Here is a 13,499-nt window from a genome sequence, read left to right as displayed (position 1 = left end):
GGTGGTCTGGCTGCTTCACCTTATAATTCACCTCCCCAATAGCTTCCACGATCTCATAGGGTCCATGCCAACTGGCCAGGAGCTTATTTTCTACTTATTGGTACCAGCACCAGCATCCATTCTCCTGGTTGAAATTTTCGTGTTTTTGCCAGACAACTGTAGTAGGTTCGTTGGGACTCTTGTGCTTTTTCCAAATGCTCTCATACTATGGAGGTCACTTGGGCTATTCTTTCTCTCATCTGGTCTACATGTGTAATGATATTCTTCCCCGGGTTGGGTTGTTCCTTCCATTCCTTCTTCACAATGTCTAATATGCCATGTGGGTGGCGTCCATACAGTAACTTGAAGGGGGAGAATCCAGTAGATGCTTGGGGAACTTCTCGTATTGTGAACATCAGGTATGGGAGGAGGGTATCCCAGTCTTTTCCGTCTTGGGCCACCACCTTTCGGATCATGCTCTTGAGAATTTGGTTAAATCACTCAACCAGACCATCTGTTTGGGGATGGTAGACTGAGGTTCGCAAGGCTTGGATGTGGAGCAGGGTACATAAGTCCCTTGGTCTGTCAGGATCTCCTTAGGGATCTCCTTAGGGATGCCTACCCTAGCAAAAACCTGCACCAGTTCTTTTGCAATTGCCTTGAATGTGGGGTTTCTTAAAGGAATGGCTTCGGAGTACAGTGTAGCTTCGGTGGCCCTGGGCCGTTCTTTCTAGAGGGCCCACTAGATCCATTGCTATCCTTTCAAAAGGTACTTCAATTACAGGCAAGGGTACCAACGGGGCCCTTAACTGAGGTTGGGAGCTATGCAGCTGGCACTCTGGGCAGGAGGTGCAATAGCGCTGGACTTCTACCCGTACCTTTGGCCAGTAGAACCTCCTTAGGACTCTATCCAGGGTCTTGTCTACACCTAAATGTCCCCCAAACAGATGGCTGTGAGCTAACTCTAATACGGCCCTTGTGTGCTTCTGTTCTACTACTTCCCCCCATATTGGCACTACCCGGTACAACAGATCCTGCTTGATTATATAGTCGGGCCCTGGGCCTTTGGTTTTCCCTTCGACTGACACGCCATTTACCTCTACTATCTCCCCCCTCACGTTCGCATACAGGGGGTCATCGGGTTGGTCCTGCCCAAAACAGTTGTGTGCGGGACTGATCTGGCCTGATTCTATTGGAATGGGCTCCCCTCCTTCTCTTGGGGTGCTTCTGCTCGTGCTCTGGGTCTCCCCGGGACCTCCTCCTTGGTTTGCTGCCAAAATCCTGGTTCCTAGTCTTTTGTCTGCCCTCCTTTCCTGTTTGGATTTCTGAGATTTTCCAGGGGATGAAAATAATTCTGGGGAAAACCCAGCAAAAATTGTGGTAGGGTCATTCATGGGCACCTCAGACTTTGCTCGGGGTTTACTTCCCTCCCCTAACTCGATGCAGGGAAGTAAGCTCTCGAACCCAGGAAAGTCCCTGCTGTTACCCGGGGTTCTTTCAACCCAAAGCTCTTGGTAACTTTTACTCTGTGCGAGGTGGTGTCAGGAAATAAATCAGGGGAGACACGACCGTCCGACCGATAGATGGCTGGCACAAACAGGACAACACAAGAGTGCTTTCACTTAAAGCTAAATTTTACTTAGTCTCAAGCCCTTATACACACGTCTGCAACAGGTTAGTAAAACACCCCCAGCCCTTGATCATTACCAAAGCTGAGTGTGGCTCTCGAGTGACACAGCGGCAGCCCGTCTGCTAGTGGGGAACACAAGATGCATCTAGAGGGAGAGTCCAGTCCTGAAGAGTCCCACTACCTCAAACTTTTCCCCCTTATTTATACATTAGTAACAGAATGACATGTCCCTTAAAGAAAACTTGTTAAGCAAGAAGTTCCAATGGGCAAGCAAGAGGCTCCTTCTGATTATCAATTAACCAGGTGTGGGTTTTTCCAGAGTTTGCAGCCTTGAGGCCCCAATAGACATTCCTGGGGCACATCCTGCTCTTCTAAGATGCATGTATCAGCAACTTCAACACAATTCTTATCAGGAAGGACCAGGGTCAAGCTGCCCTTTCTGTGGCACCCAACCCTCCCCACCCCCTGCCTTGGTTAAGCTAAGCCTGCTGACTTGGCTAATTTACAGCCTGCTGACTTGGCTGCTTTTAGCAATAAGCCATAGTGGCTTCAGGCACTTTACTAGTTTGCTGAAGTCTCCCCATACAGTTTCCCCTCCTTAAAGGTCACCTTTCACACAAGGGGGCCTTTACATGATCGCTGTCACACCTTTTCTGGATGCACCTGAATTGAGAGCCAACGAAAGCTCAAGGCTCTCAGCCGAGACCGAGCAAATTATCTTCTTGTTGCATCCCATACTTAGCACACCAGCATAGCAAGTGACAAGCGATTGCCTTAGCCTCCTTTCCTAGTTGAGGGAGGGGCGACAAGTTCGATATGTTCCTTATCCAGGGGTACGAGTACCGGTGGCAGTAACCACTGACTCATCTGTCAGGGGACTTGCAATTGCCGGATTTTGCACTATATCCAGCATGTCATTAGGCTGGTAACAAAACCCACTACTATTTGGCACCCCAAGATTAGCATGATGGGATGTAGGGCCAAATTCAGGACACCTGTACCAGTGGGGGACCATCCCAATAATACTTCCCACCAGTGGTGCCACAGGTCCTGGCCAATTCTTGCAAATACCCGTTTAATTTCATTGGCATTATGATGCACAGTAACCATGACTCTGCGCCCTTCCTGTTTTGCAGTATGTAACTGGTTCTGTAAATCAGGGTGTACAAGCAATATTTGTAAAGCAGTTAAATCCATTCCAAGGGGCACAGGTTTTACAATAGAATACAAAGTATAAGACACTTTTAACTGACTATATTTAAATTCTGGTACCTGAAATTTGAAATCACATCCCCTAATTGCTATAATATGACAGAAACATTTATAGCATAACTTCATTTGTCTGCCAATACCTCTATGTTAGTAGCATCCTGCACTCCAACTTCTAATCCAGTTCCACCCAAAGCAGTTCAGTACAATTCTTGAGAGCCTTTTCTTTAGGCTACCCACCCCTCCTGGCTGCCAGGCAAAATCCAATAGCCTTCAGTCGTTCACATTGAGATAGTATTAGGGCAGCTATAAAGAAAGGCCTTTCTTTCCTCATATCCAATGTCATACAACACCCAGGTGCATTCAGCTGGGCTTGCATGCTGGAAGTTAACTAAGAAGTAATAATTGGCAAGTCTTAGTCTTTTAGTAACCAATGTTTTTACAAACCCTTTTTTCCCGTTGGTAATTTCACTTTGTGCTTTAAAACTTTTTATGTCCATCCTTTTATTCCCACCAACAGATACACCTTGTGTCTCATGCATAGTTTGCTTTTAAATGTGCCTTTACCACCTAAGGATGTTTCCCTGTTAACAGACTGGCGTTTCTATAAATACAGTTAAAATGCTTGGTAATCCTTTTCTGCCTAATGTAGTATTTCCTTTTTTGTAACACAATACACAACAATGCTAGCAACAAGACAAACAACACAAGACAAAACATAAAACACAAAACACAGTCTTTGTTGCGACAGTAGATCCATGGTATTCTGGGTTGCTCTTTAGCTGGTACCAGCTTTTCCTGATTCTCTGAAAGACAAAAGGAACATGTTTCTACCCCTTTTGGGGTGGCAGATTATTGCTTAAAATATCCATTCCTTTCACAAATATCCTTGCTGATTGAATTATAGACTTTAAGATCAGAAGGGACCATGATGATCATCTAGTCTGACCTCCCGCACAACGCAGACCACAGAATCATACCTACGCACTCCTGTAACAAACCCCTAACCTATGTTTGAGATATTGACGTTCCCAAATCGTGGTTTAAAGACTTCAAGGTGCAGAGAATCTTCCAGCAAGTGACCCATGCCCCATGCTGCAGAGGAAGGCAAAACACCCCCAGGGCCTCTGCCAATCTGCCCTGGAAGAAAATTCCTTTCCGACCCCACCTAACATCCCATCACAGGCCATTGGGCCTATTTACCGCTAATAGTCAAAGATGAATTAATTGCCAAAATTAGGCTATCCCATCATACCATCCCCACCATAAACTTATCAAGCTTAGTCTTGAAGCCAGATATGTCTTTTGCCTCTACTGTTCCCCTTGGAAGGCTGTTCCAGAACTTCGCTCCTCTGATGGTTAGAAACCTTTGTCTAATTTCAAGTCTAAACTTCTTGATGGCCAGTTTATATCCATTTGTTCTTGTGTCCACATTGGTACAGAGCTTAAATAATTCCTCTCCCTCCCTGGTATTTATCCCTCTGATATATTTATAGACAGCAATCATATCTTTCCTCAGCCTTCTTTTGGTTAGGCTAAACAAGCCAAGCTCTTTGAGTCTCCTTTCATAAGACAGGTACCTGTTCCAGTTTGAATTCATCCTTCTTAATCATGGGAGACCAGAACTGCACACTGTATTCCAGATGAAGTCTCACCAGTGCCTTGTATAATGGTACTAACACCTCCTTATCTCTACTGGAAATACCTTGCCTGACGCATCCCAAGACCATATAGCAGGCAAAACAGAGGAATTACCCCCATACTTTCCTGTGTTTTTGTTCTATAGGCAGGCTAGGTTTCAATGGCTCCTACCTTTTAAGGGTTTAGGGGAAATTATTCCACTGTTCAGTTATTAAGTTCATGAGGTGGTGTACCTCAGTTTTTCTTCTTATACAGCAGACCAAGTTTGTAATATTCTTTCTGCTGTGCTAAGTTTTAAGTGTATTCATAGGTAATAGCTGAGAAGCATCATTACCATATGACCTTAAAGGTTTTTTCAGATGTAAGCAGTGTCAGGATGAGCTCCACCCTGACATCTGGTGGTGAGGTGTGGCAAGTTGTGGAAAAGAACTTCAGGGGCCGATCTCATTTGCATAGACACACCCACCCCACCTAGAATGAGGCCATAGCTGCCGAAATGGTCACTTTGGCTGCTGTGGGATCCCCAGTGTCTCTGTTATTGGGGCAGGAAGAATAAATTGTTATTATCCTGATTATGGGAACTGTGCTTGGAACTGTACTTGGCCTTTTGTTATGATGGAGGGACTCACCATCAACTAAGTAGCACTCTCTAGGCAAGGGTCATGGGTTCCAAAACTCTGTGAATTGAAAGAGGCTGGGGATAAGTATTAATACTTAGTGGCATGGGCCCCTTGGTAAGGGCCTTACATGCTAATTGCACTTCCTCCTCTCTCCACTGTGGAATATCAGAGCTAATTTTGATTTCATTAGAAGTCTAGTTACAGGCTGCTGAGCTCACTTTAGGCTAATAGTGCACCAGCACTGAGGCTCCCCTACTACAAGCTGAATTCACCTAAGAGCTGAAATCACTGAGTGTTGTGTTAAGTAATGGGGGATCCTGAAGATATATTGTGGAGCAGTTTGCGGGATGGCTAGAGTGCCTTGTGGACAGGCTGGTGGAGCAGTTCGTAGGACAGTGGGAGCCACTGGTGGGACGTGGAGCAGTTTGTGGACCGGCTGGTGAAGCAGTTCGTGGGGCGGCTAGCGGAGCGGAGCGAAGGCCTATGGAGCTGTGGGGCAGTCAGCTTCAGATCATGTAAGGTGCCTCTTACCCCCTGCCCCCATCTCCACCCAGGTTGGGAGGTAAAGCTCCGCAGATAAACTTTCGAACTCTGGGGCTGCCCTGACCAGGGACAGAGACTTTTGGGTCATTGGACTTTTGGGACTTTGGGTGATTTGGGGTTGCTGGACTCAAGAACCAAAGGGAAAGGGGCATGCCCCAATTTGCTTGGGGAGCGTTTTTTGCTCATGGGTTGTGTTATGAATCCTGTTGGTGATGTTTCCCCAACATAATGCCACATTGTTTCTCTCTGTTATTAAAAGGCTTTTTGCTACACTCAGACTATGTGCTTGCGAGAGGGGAAGTATTGCCTCTTCGAGGCGCCCAGCGGGGGTGGTATATATTTGTCCCAGGTCACTGGGTGGGTGCTTGAGCTGGTTTGCATTGTGTTATTGGAATGGATCCCCTAGATATTGAACCTGGCCCTTGTTGCTGCCAACTCTGACGGGCAGAAGGGTTACACAAAAATCATACACACTATCCATTGTTACAGGGATACTTCTTAACATTAAATTTATCCCAATGTTTAATATTAACATCAAATCTATTAAAAACTTCAGATTTCAGCACTGCATACACACACAAAAAGAATATTTTTCCTACTTAGGGTTACCCTGTCCCTCTCTTATTTTTAGGTTTGACTTCTTTTTCCACCTTCCTCTATCAGTAAGGTAATTTGCATTTTCAAAGACACTTTCTGGCTTGCTTTTGGATCCAAAGCCATCAGCAGGTCAGAGACCCTCTCTTAAAAGGGGACACAATCAACTTCCACCAGAGTTTTGATTTCTTTTCACTTTCAACTTCTGCTTCCAAAACTCACAGTGATCTGAAAAAGAAAACACAAACTACTGTGGCTCCCTTTAGAGGCCTAATAGGATTTTAGTTAAGTAGCATGTTTTGTTTGCATTTCTTTTACCCCTTTTACAATATACACTGCACATGTCCTGGGAAAAATGCACATTCCTTTCATAGTTTAACTTCTATAACATTATATTAGCCATATCAATTTTTACATAAGGTGTAACAGTTTCTTTTGTGCTCACACAGTTTTCATGTACCTTTTTCAAAGTGACAGTCTGATTACTCAGAGCCACCTTAAGGCTCAGTGTTTCTAATGTTGCTTCCTTATTTTTGTGCACCTCACCCCTGCTGTTGTTCCAGAGGGGTAGTGTCTTTTTTTTTTTTTTTAAACTTCTTATACTACAGCTCTTATCTGTTATTTTGTTACCAAAAAAAAGGATCCAGAATTTCTCCCCATTCTCCTGGGTTTGACTGTCCTGTTGCAGCGAGGACTTGGGTCTTTTAAAAAAAATATTGAACTGTTTGCTATTTGTTATTTGCTATTGAAATAGGCAAGGGTCATGGGGCACATTGAGGTACCTTAAGGGTTAAATGCTAAATACCACAGCCAAACAACAGGAGTCACCTTTGTCTGGCAAAAGAGTGTTTCTCAGTTTTGCAACTTTGAATGAAAGATTCAGATGGCTTTTTAGTGGTGTTATTTAAAACCAAACCAAACCACAATTTATCTGAAACTCTTTACACTGCTTTAATTTTTACACAGCTGTACATAGATTACATTGATATATATTTGGGGTCAGGTAAGTTCCAATAGAAACCCCTTTATGTCCTTTTGGCAAATTTGACTAAATTGTTCAGTCAAATGATTCAAAGCAGACTGTCTTTTTGCCTGTCTTATTTACAAACATTCCTTTGGAAAAAGGCCCATTTTTCCTTCAGAATGGCTGCAAAGAAACCAAGAATTCTTTTTCTATAACACTTTTTCTGTTAACATTTGTACAAGGTTCAACTGCTTAATTCCCTCCAGCCTCCGCAGAGTTAATTTCTCACTCTCTTTATCTGTTGCCTGCCTGCTTGTCTGGGCCTGATCCTGCTTTCCTCCCTGAACCGCCCCTTCCCATGGGCACAGGCTTTGTCCCACTAACAATTTAGCAAAGAGGGTGGGTTCCTCAATTAGCCTCCACCCTTCCTGGTCCCTTTTCTTTGTTCCCTTTCTCTCTCCTTGCTCTGGAGTGGTCATTCTGCCAGATAGGTAGCGACCCTTTCTGACAGAAGGCACAGGTACTTTGCTATTGTTTACTGTGTTAGACTCTATCAGTTCAGTCCGAAAGCCTTTAGGCTGCCTGCAGTGTCTCCACTGAATTCTCTGTTACTCACACATTCAAGGGCACCCACCTTTTCCCCCAGTTCCTAGGGCTCCAGGCAAAAAGCACCTAACTTTACCCCTCTGTGGGTCTGGGCTCTACTCCTCCATGGGCTCTGGGCAAGTACCCATTTCCTGTGGACTCCCTTTCCCTGGGGACTCAGGGCTTAATCTTTTGTGGATTTACGGGGTCTTTTACCAGTGATGCACACTCTACACATTCAGTGCTCACCACTCCCAATACAACAGATGGACTTTTCCTGATGGCTAGTCAGAATCAGGTCCACCTGAGGGACTCCAGTTTCTCCACGGTGTCACTGGCAGAGTGTTAAAGACTGGCAGCTCTGATCTTTGGGGCTGTGTCCTGGAGTTGGTTCCCTGTCTCTGGACATAATTTCTCCACTTGAGCAGGCAATCAGCCTGAGTTCTGAGTCCCAGTAATGGAATGTATCCGTAAATTAACTCGCGAACTGCGACATGGGAACTTGTAGGGAGCGACCCCACGGCGCCGTCTTTTACCTCCTATTGCAATGGACAAACTACGAACTGTTTGTACCGTCCGTCTCCTTCCTCTCCACCAATCCTCGCTGGGGCCTCCAAATTCTGTTACCCGGGGTTCTTTCAACCCCAAGCTCCTAGTAACTTTTACTCTGTGTGAGGTGGTGTCAGGAAATAAATCAGGGGAGACACAGCCGACCGATAGATGGCTGGAACAAATAAGACAACGCAAGAGTGCTTTCACTTAAAACTAAACTTTACTTATTCTCAAGCACTTATCAGGAAGGACGCGGGGTCAAGCTGCCCTCTCTGTGGCACCCAAACCCCCCCCTCCCCTCCTGCCTTGGTTAAGCTAAGCCTGCTGACATGGCTAATTTACAGCCTGCTGACTTGGCTGCTTTTAGCAATAAGCCATAGTGGCTTGAGGCACTTTACTGGTTTGCCAAAGTCTCTCCATACACTGCCAATTAAGACCAGATAGGGGGGCTTGGGGACCACCCCTGCAGTCATCTTGGTTGTATTTCCCTGGATCTCAATCCGTATTAGAATTGTGGGGTAGAAATTTACTGTGCCATGGACACGTCACTCCAGTGCTCTTGGCCCGGCTCAGTTGGTCTTGCCCCACTAACTTCCAGAGTCCACCAAAGCTATGGTCTGGATGCCGTTCATTTTTACCGGCCTGGTGTACTCGCCGTGTTCCACCTCCTGGGGTTTTGAACAGTTCACAGGCTGCCAGTTGTCTCTTGACGAGGGTGACCAGTTCATCACAGGTGGAGGGGTCATTCTGGCCTATCCAGGCTCGGAGGCCCGAGGGTAGTCCCCTCAGATTGTGGTCCAGCACCAGTAGCTCCATCGTTTTCTCTGAGCTGAGAGCCTCCAGGCATAACCACTTCCAGGCTAGGTGAATTAGGTCAAATAGTTGTGATCGTGGTGTCTTGTCTTTGCAGTACTGCCATTCATGGAAACTCCCGGCTCACAGGGCCATCATTACCCCTGTCCTGGCCAGGATCTCCGCCTTCAGTCGGGGGTAATCTGCCGCCTCCTCTGCAGTCATATCATAGTCGGCCTTCTGGGCCTCCCCACACAAAAATGGGGTGAGTATGCCTGACCACTGGTCTCGGGGCCAGGCCTCCCGCAGGGCTGTCCTCTCGAAGGCCAGGAGGTATGCCTCCACGTCATCCTCTCTGGTCATTTTCTGCAGACAGTAGCTGGCCCGTATGGTCTACGTCCCATCATACCCATGCCTCCTCTCTGTAAGGGCCTTCAACTGGTTCACTAGTTCCTGCAGCATGGGTGCCCGATCTTGGGTGGCCTGGGTCATCAGCAGGCGATTGGTCTCTTGCTGCAGCCGCATGACCTCCTGCTGGGCAGCTGCCTGGACCCAGGTAGCCTCCTGCTGGGTGGCAGTGACTTGCACCAGTGCTTTGACCACGTCCTCCATCTTGAGGCAGGCTGGTTGTGACCCCCCTGGACTATGTTCATGGCACAGAAATCCCACTGCTGACACCATGTGTAGCAAGATGGCTGATTTTAGTCTGGTGGGTCCTGCGCTTTTCTTGGCGGGGAGCTAAGATGCCACCCTTTGCCCCTACTCTTGGGTGCCGAGGGCCCCGCTATTAGTCCGAGAAGGTGGTAGAGGAGAGAAGTGAGGGAGGGATCTGAGTTTGCTCCTTGCTCTGAGTCCCAGCCCCTCTCAACTCCTGTGGGTTTCTTACCCTTGTCCCCCTTAGGTGGAGTTACCCTTGGTCCTTAGATGCTGGGGGGGAAGGGAGTCCCCCTGTCCTGCTGGGCAGGGTCTCCCTTACTTCAATTCTCAGGTCTTCCAAATCTCTCAACTCACCTCCAAGGTCCAGTCCTCTCACCTTCCTCCTCCTCTGTCTGCCTGATGCAGGGGGTTTTATTAGGTTCCTAACAGGGCCTTAATTGACTGCAGGTGCTCCAATTAACCTGCAGCCACCTTCCCTAGTCTATAGGGAACCACGCCTTAATTAGCCTTGATCTTATATATTTCCCCTCTAGCACTCTCCCACGGCTCCCTGGCCCTCCTGTATCACATTACTTACCATCACAGTGAAATGTGAGTTCCTTATTTCTACCTTGAACATCACCTCCCAGTCAGATCTTGTTATGCCTTTGTTTGCTACACATTGAGCTCGTTAAGATCAGATAACTTCTCCCTATGCTGGCATGTTCAGACTGATCAAACTACTCCTTAACCTTCTCTTTAATAAGTTGTATGGATTGATTTTGATTTTCAGTATAAGACATGTTGTCCAGACCTTCAATCATTCCTGAAGCTTTTTTCTTTTTAAAGTGCGGGCAGCGGAATTGGACCCATCGCCCAATCAGTGGTCTTACCAATGCCTTGCATACACTCAGGTACTTCCTCCCGGCTCTTAGAATACCATGGGTCTGAATCCAAGTCAACAAAACCAGAGATGGAGATTAAAATATTTTGTTTATTAATTTTAGTTCCTTTAAATTCACGGAGCTGTGCTTTCTTGCAATTACTGTAGGTTTGATTCTGCAAGACTTACTCACGAGTAGCACTTGCAAGTAGTTCAACTGAAATCAGTACTCACAATGGCTGAAATTCACCCCTGGTTTGATGGTGAATTTAAGGCTATGTCTACACTACATACCTTTTAGAGACACCGCTGTAGCCACTCTTTGTCGGCAGGAGACAGCTCTCCCACCAGCAAAAAAATTCCACCCCCAATGAGTGGCGGTAGCTTTGTTGGCGGGAGAGCTCTCCTGACGACAAAGTACTGTTCATACCAGCACTTTTCCTCGGTAAAACTTTTGTCGTTCGGGTGTGTTTTTTTCACAGTCCTGAATGACAAAAGTTTTACCGATGAAAGTCCAGTGTAGGCAAAGCCCTGAGTCCTACTTAAGTCCTCAAAATAGGGTCTAAATGAATCTTAAGTGGCAGCCTTGCGCCGTCTCTCTGCACAGAGATTACTGTAATCCGTTGCGTATATGGTTTGCAGAACTGGAACTTTATCAATAAAGCTTTGGCTTTACTGTCATGCCTTTTTTTTGGTAATGGCAACTCTTTGTTTCTAAAGTATGCGCAGAATATTGAGAAGATCTCTACATGTTCATCGGAGTATTTCATCCAATCAACAAAGGAATAAAATGTGGCACCGGGAACATCTGCAAAAGGGAACATTTCTCTGTTTCTGAAAATAGCATAAAATGTGTTACAACAAATGGGCATTTCATTCAGAGATCAAAGCTTATTTGTAAAACGGTACACACAGAATCTGCCATATTGGTCTGCCTAGCCCAGTCTCCGATTTTATGTTGTTCAATGCTGGATACTTCAGAAGAACATGTAAAACCTCCAATGGGATATTTACTTCATGCAATTCTACATTGTAGAGGGAATTTTCTCCCCAAGCCTCAGAGGCAAGCCCTAAAACAAGGTGACAAATGGCCATTTTAATTTCATGCTTTAACCTTTTCAAAATCTTTCTGGTACTGCTATTTGTCAGACCTGTAGCCTGAAGGAATGAGTCCCAGAGGTTAATCTGAGACAATTCCTCTTATTTTTAAATTAATTTCTTTTCTGGTTCATCACGCACCCTCTTGTCACTGGTCTGTGACACATGGTGAACAGGAGCTGATCTTCTCTGTACGATTATTTTATGCACCTCTTTTCATAGGGAATTTTGTGGATGCTTTTGATTTTAATTTTTGGTGATATTCTTGGCACTTTTCCTTCTCTGTCTGTCGAGATGTGGTGTCCCCAGAGGAGGAGGCATAACACACTGACATTCTAATATTCTGCCTCTGATTCTGCTGTGATTTGAACAGATGTCCTTACTGACATCTCCTTAATGGTACAGATCTTTTTATTGAGACTGCACTTAGCTCAGAACCAGTCAATGTACTTGAATAGGCTTCAGTTTTTCCTTCCAATGTATGGTATCTTCCTCATGTATATACTGGTTACTAATTTTGGTAGGTCCTTCTGGACTGGCTCATCAAATCCTGCCCTGACTGGATTAACCTAACTAATTTGGTGCCAATACAAATATTGTCAGCTTACTATTCAATTCTTTCTCCAGGTCATTAATGAATGATATATTGAAAAAAACCCCTACATCACGCTGTTTGGCTTTCCCAGTCAACTTAGTTAAGAAGATAGACATCTCTTTATTCATAGATTCATGGATACTAAGGTCAGAAGGGACCATTATGATCAACCAGTCTGACCTCCTGCACAATGCAGGCCACAGAATCTCACCCACCCACTCCTGCGAAAAACCTCTCACCTATGTCTGAGCTACTGAAGTCCTCAAATCGTGGTTTAAAGACTTCAAGGAGCAGAGAATCCTCCAGCAAGTGACCCATGGCCCATGCTTCAGAGGAAGGCAAAAAACCTCCAGGGCCTCTTCAATCTGCCCTGGAGGAAAATTCCTTCCCGACCCCAAATATGGCGATCAACTGAACCCTGAGCATATGGGCAAGATTCACCAGCCAGATACCCAGGAAAGAATTTTCTGTAGTAACTCAGATCCCACCCCCTCTAACATCCCATCACAGGCCATTGGGCCTATTTACCATGAATATTTAAAGATCAATTAATTATCTTGTGGATCCCACACAGTCTCTCAAAGATTGAGTTACTCCTCAATACAGTCAGTCTCTTGATAAATTGGGCAGGCTTTCTCCCACTCCTTTCTGGTGAAAGGGGATGTGCTCATGGTCTGAGGCTCCTCCTGGTGCTGCTCCAGGACATTGAGCTGCAACATGTGAGCTTACTTCTGTTTCTGTGGTGCTCTTTCCTCAGCTTCTAGTTGTTCAATGTGTCTTCCGTGAGCTTTCTCCTCAATTTCAGTGGTGGCTTCGTGTCTTTGGTAGGCTTTCTTCTCAACCTCCTCGGTTTCTTTCTTCTTGATCTGGAGTTCCACCATCAGTATCTGGTGCTCATGTTCTTTCTGGGCTTCCAGGAGCTTTAGCTGAACCAGTTCCATTGCGGCAATCTCTGCGGCAGCTGAGGTAGGGGGTGTTCAAACTTTGCTGCTTGGCCAAAGTCTATGTGCAAAGCTCTCAGTTCCTCATCTAAGGCTCTCTTTTTATGGGATATTCCCCTATTTTTACATAATTTTTTCAAGGTCTTTTGTGTCAAGGCCCTCATACAACACGATTCACTCATCGTGACTAATCTTTAACCCTTAAAACTCTCCACCAAATTAAACTTTTAAGAGGTC

The sequence above is a fragment of the Lepidochelys olivacea genome (genome assembly GCF_965140295.1).
Source record: "Lepidochelys olivacea isolate rLepOli2 genome assembly, chromosome: 3".
NCBI lineage: Eukaryota > Metazoa > Chordata > Testudines > Cheloniidae > Lepidochelys > Lepidochelys olivacea.
This window is presented reverse-complemented; position numbering follows the sequence as displayed.